Here is a 5,620-nt window from a genome sequence, read left to right as displayed (position 1 = left end):
TCTCCTTCTCTCTCTCTTTTTCTCCTTCTCTCTCTCTCTCTCTCTCTCTCTCTCTCTCTCTCTCTAATAATGTCTGGGCTAAGGAACATGAAGCACATGCTGTCATTCACAAAACCTGATTGATTTATTAATTGTTGGTCTCTTCTCTCTCAATGGCAATTAGCTTAAAGGTTATATTTTGGAGGTGGTCAACCTTCTCCGTGGAAAGGCATGTAAGGGAAATGCAACTGCCTGGCTCTCCTTTGGAAAGGCTTGAGGTGTTGGGTCCCCACATGGCAGTGACTGTAATCTTGGTCTACCTTTGCATTCCATTTGCAATTCTGCGTTTGCTAATGGCAGTTTTTATTTTCAATTTGTCCGTGACAGATGCTTCCCCAGAAGCAGAAATAAAAAAGCTCAGGCTGTGATTCATTCTCATTTGTCTCTGAGGATTGTGGGAGTGAAACAGGTCACTACTCCTCTGTTTGTTAATAGCAATAATATAGTTCGGTCAACATGGGGCCTTCTCTGGGTATATCAACTAACATCTGGATGTTCTCAGGATGGGAACTTCATTAGTCTCAAGACTAAATAGAACGTTTCAGAGATGAGCTAAGCAAGGTTGAGGAACTGATTCAGGTTACTAATTTACCCAGAGCCGTAGACTTCAGAGGAATTTGATCTCCTGTTCAGGATGTGGGGAGACACTAGGTGCCTATTATTAAAACAGAATTTCCTTGGTATGTACTCTATCACCTCTTTACATAGTAACCACAATTGTTCCTAACCACTCTCACTTGAGTATGTACCAGTGTGCTGAGGTAGATATTAACTGATTGCTAAAGCTGGTCCTCTTTCTTGATGTAGTTCATGGGTTAATGGGAAAATGTGGGTATTGACGAGAAGAAGGAAGGGGGAAAGTACAGTGTATATGTTATTGTTAAACAGAAATTCTTAAAAGAGAATTGAGCAAATGAAAAAAAAAATGAATTGGGAACATACTTCAGCTTTGAAAGATGGATCTATAAATAACGATATTCCAGTGTTAAAGAGTGTGAACTGCACTTCTTGGTCCAGTTCTTCTTCTGCTGATTACACTCATCCTGCTTCAGGTTCTGAACCCTCAGTATTTTCTTACTGCTAGATGCCTCAAGGTGTCAAGGCAATAGAGTTTATTGATAAAATGTCTAAATGTGAAAAACACTGTTACAACTTAATGTGAAGTTCTAATTGGGAATCAGTATTATTCTTCACAGTTGAAAAGTGGCTCTATTTGTTTTCTCTTGTATGCCAGTATTTCAAAGGCAGCTGACCATTGGAGGAAACTTCAGTGGGTTTCTTTCCAGATGTTCTGATTTTCTGTCCAGGATTTCTTTACCAAGCCCAGCTTTCTCCAAGGCCATATATACCTCTAGCTCTCCCAGTGAAGCAAACTAAAACTCCTACAGAGGCTCAGAATTCTCATCCTCAGGAACTGTTGGGATCAACAATACTATCTTTACTGTAGTGTTTAAGAATCTGAACCTCAATATCTCAGAGGTCATATAAAAGATTTCAAAAGTAGAAAGTGGTAAATTTGAAAACCATGGCTCTCAATTTATTGTGCAACCTATAGATTGAGTCTTGTTCCTTATTGGTGCTAATCAATTCTCTAAAACTGGAAGTACTCCTGTTTTTTCTTTATGCACTAAAGTTTCTATTCCTCTCATTTACACAGAGACAGATTGCTGAAATTCATGGCTTTCACCAGTACCTTCGTGCCTTTTCACATTCATACTTTGTGTCATTTCCCATAATGCTCAATTCTACAGATCTCCTGGCTGGTAAAACTCGCTAATAGTTTTTCCAACATACACAGTGACCTCAGTTTTGTACTGGGAAGCACATAAAACTCAACATTTCTTAAAGCCTTCTCTGAGCCCCTCCCAGCCTCTCATCAAGACTTCACTAGGAAGATGTGAGACTTTGTTCTACTCTTTCAGTTCCAGAAATTGACTTTGTAATTGATTGGTACTTTCACCATTATCACACATCTTTTCCTCCCTCCTACTCCTAAATTACTCTTGTGTATTATCTCATTATCAATATGGTGACCTGCTTCTCCATCAACTAGCTCCTTTAGATCGTTTCTCATCTGGATCCATTTTTTCTAAGCACGGATAGCTCTGAATTCTTGTTCTCAAACAGGAAGAGGCAATTCTCCCTCCAACTGGTACCTGAAATTCTCCATTGAAATAATTGCCTACATAAATCTGACTTCTTGATTTTGTGTTTAAATACTACATCATACATAATATATATTTTATTTAGTGGATGATATCATAAACTGTATTTGAAAAAAATTTAAACACATGTCTTGAATCTGCCAACACTAATGATTTTACATCGTTTTGCTGGGTATTTATTTCTATTTCTTCATTTGATATTTCTATATAGAGAATTTTTACAGGATGATTGAACTCATCTACTTTGCTTCCTGTCCATTGTATCATGAAAATTATTGAATACTTATGTCTTTTTGTTTGTTTGTTTTTGTTTTTGTTTTTTTGTTTGTTTTTCGGGGCAGGGTTTCTCTGTGCAGTCCTGGCTGTCCTGGAACTCACTTTGTAGACCAGGCTGGCCTCGAACTCAGAGAGTCTCCTGCCTCTGCCTCCTGAGTGCTGGGATTAAAGGTATGTGTCACCATGCCCCTCTGAGCTAATTAATTGAGAAATAAAAGCTCACAAGGTTGTAAAATTCAAACAAAGGCTAGGTGTACAATGTTCTACCTTTACAAACTGGAAACATCTGTGTTTCTCTCACATCTTGCAAGTATTCCTATCTGTAAGCTAAAAGCTATACTATCTACAGACATACTTTAATGCATACAGTTTAAAGTCAGATGGTGGGTGTGAACATGCTTTACAAAGTCCATAATTGTTTGACCCATATCCTACAGACATTAGAAAGTAATTAAATTCAACAAACATTTATTGAATATAGTATGAATCAGGCTCTTTGTCAGTCTCAGGTGTGTAACAACAATCACATGATTTGTTTCTGAAATACAGATAAAGTAGTCAAGGTCAATGTTTTGGCATTTTTTTTAATGGTTTAGGAATTTACTGCAAACTAACCAGTCTAATAAAATCCAAGGAGCTGAAGGAGTCTGCAGCACTATAGGAGGAAAAACAATATGAACTAACCAGTACCCCCAGATCTCCCGAGGACTAAACCACCAAACAAAGAAAACACATGGTGGGACTTGAGTCTCTAGCTGCATATGCAGCAGAGGATGGCCTAGTCACCATCAATGGGAGGAGAGGCCCTTTGTCTTGTCTTCTATGCTCCAGTATAGGGAAAGGCCAGTGCCAGGAAGCAAGAGTGGGTGGGTTGAGGAGCAGTGTGAAGGGGGGGGGGGATAAGGGATTTTTGGAGAAAAAAGTCCCCCTAGGAAAGGGGATAGCATTTGAAATGTAAATAAAGAAAATATATAATAAAGAAAAAAATCCAATTATGCCCTGTGTTTTAGGTAAAAGAAGCAAACACTGGATTCATACCATGAACAGCTTGTAATAAAGATGGTTTTTCTCTGTTGGGGGTACTAAAGGAGGATTTATGGCCTTGCTTTCGCTTCTCTGTGCCCCCTTCATCTTGAGAGGAGCCATATTGATCTTTCTCACTATTGCACAGCCAAATTCTGACAAGAATGCCTATGCCTTCTTCCTTCCACCTTAAGAACCCAGAAATCACACTCAATTGGCACACATCATAACACACAGCCTCCTCCTGTAAAGTCAGCTAATAACTAGCATTATTCCCACATGGTCAACTTCACTTTCCATGTAAGACACATTTTCACAGGTTCCAGAGAGTTAGGAGTTGGATGTTTAGGGAAGCCCCTATGTGCCTATCACTGTCTCATGAGAAACTGGTAATAATCTTGTCTTTTATGTTTCCTAGTGAATCTGTGTGATATGATACCAATGGTGTTATAAAAACACAAATTATATTGAACTAAATGATTTATCAACAAGTTACTTAAAGCACTCATTTTCTCATTTTAGTAGCCACTTGGACAAACTTTAGTAACATCTTTTAATTGGTTAAATTTTCCCTTAAGTATTTATAGTTAGATTTTGTTGTGGGTCCAGGATTGAGATATGGTACACATTTATTCTCTTAACAAATGAATAGTAGGAATCCTGGGGGTCATCTTAGCTGCGGTGAAAAAATAAAATGAAGAAAATATAACCTAATAGCACTTCAGTCGTTTCAAAATCATATATTTTAGGGTCAGCAAGATGGATCAGGATAAGCAGGTAAAGGTGCTCACTAGGAAGCCTGAAGACCGTCCTTTGATCTCCCAGGAAATCATAATGGAGAGAACTCATTACCAAAATTTTTGTCCTCTGATCTGAACAGATGTACTCAATTTGTACAGTTAAATAGGTATATATTTAAATAAATACATATTATAAATCTTATTTTAGAATCTGCATTTAGAATCTGAAATCTATTTAGTTTGAACCATTACACACACACACACACACACACACACACACACACACACACACACATAAATAATATATGAACTAATAAAAGGGGGGGGGGCCCTGGGGAAGTGGGGGAAGGGAAAAGAGGCCCATGTCTGGCAAGAGTTCCTGTGCTCTGGGCAGGCAGACACAGGCATGGGGGGAGGGGGCTGCTCGAAACTTTCCACTCAGCCCTGGTGGGCATCCAAGCCTCTGACCCACTCGGCGGTGGGTGGAGAAGGGGAAGCCCCCGACCTGGGGGCCCTAGAGCCACACCCTGTAGCCCTGGGGTTATGGGAGAGAGGGATAAGGGAAGAGGTTCCCAACACTGACCAGAGTGCATAGTGGATCGTGATGGAGCAGACTCTCTATGGTTTAAGAGCTTTATGGTTTATTTATGTCAAAATGCAGAGAGAAAGAGAGAAGGTGGAGGCAGGGAGAGAGTAAGAGGGAGGAGAGGAGAAGACAGAGAGGAGAGAAGAGTGAGAGAAGTGAGAAGTAGGAGAACAAAGGAGTGAGAGCAAGGTGGGAGCTTAACAGCCCCCTTTATGCTCTTTACTGTTGCTAGGTAACTGGGGAGGAGTTTAGCCTGAAGGTCAGAAGCTTAGGCCATTGTCTACATGACTACTGACCATGCTTCTCTTGTGGGGGCTGTGGGGGTTGATAACTTAGGTAGGAGCCAGAGTTCCAGGAATATGAGGGAATGCCTACCATGTCATTTAGGTGAATTATCACCACCAGGGTTCAGACCTCAGCTCAACTGGAGACTAGCCTGCAATTCCCCATATATATATATATATATGCATACATAAATATTTTATATCAGTTATATAAGTTATTTTACTGAAATTACTTCAGACCATGAGCAAGTACATATAAATAATGTTATATAAACCAATCAGCATATTTATTTCTTCTACTTCTTCCTGAAATGTGAGGAAGATGATGCTTAAATCTTTTTAATTTTACTCATCATTGTTGCTTTTCTCCAAGTGGTTAGAGTCTAAACACATCAGCCTTTAGTGTCAGTTTTTATTGACCGCACAGTGGAAGGTAGAGCCACCTGACCTAAACTACCTGTATGCATGGAATTATTTTTGCTATGTATTAACTACAACAACAGAAAC

The sequence above is a fragment of the Mus pahari genome, chromosome 1 (assembly GCF_900095145.1).
Source record: "Mus pahari chromosome 1, PAHARI_EIJ_v1.1, whole genome shotgun sequence".
Lineage (NCBI taxonomy): Eukaryota > Metazoa > Chordata > Mammalia > Rodentia > Muridae > Mus > Mus pahari.
Note: the sequence above shows the minus strand (reverse complement) of the source record.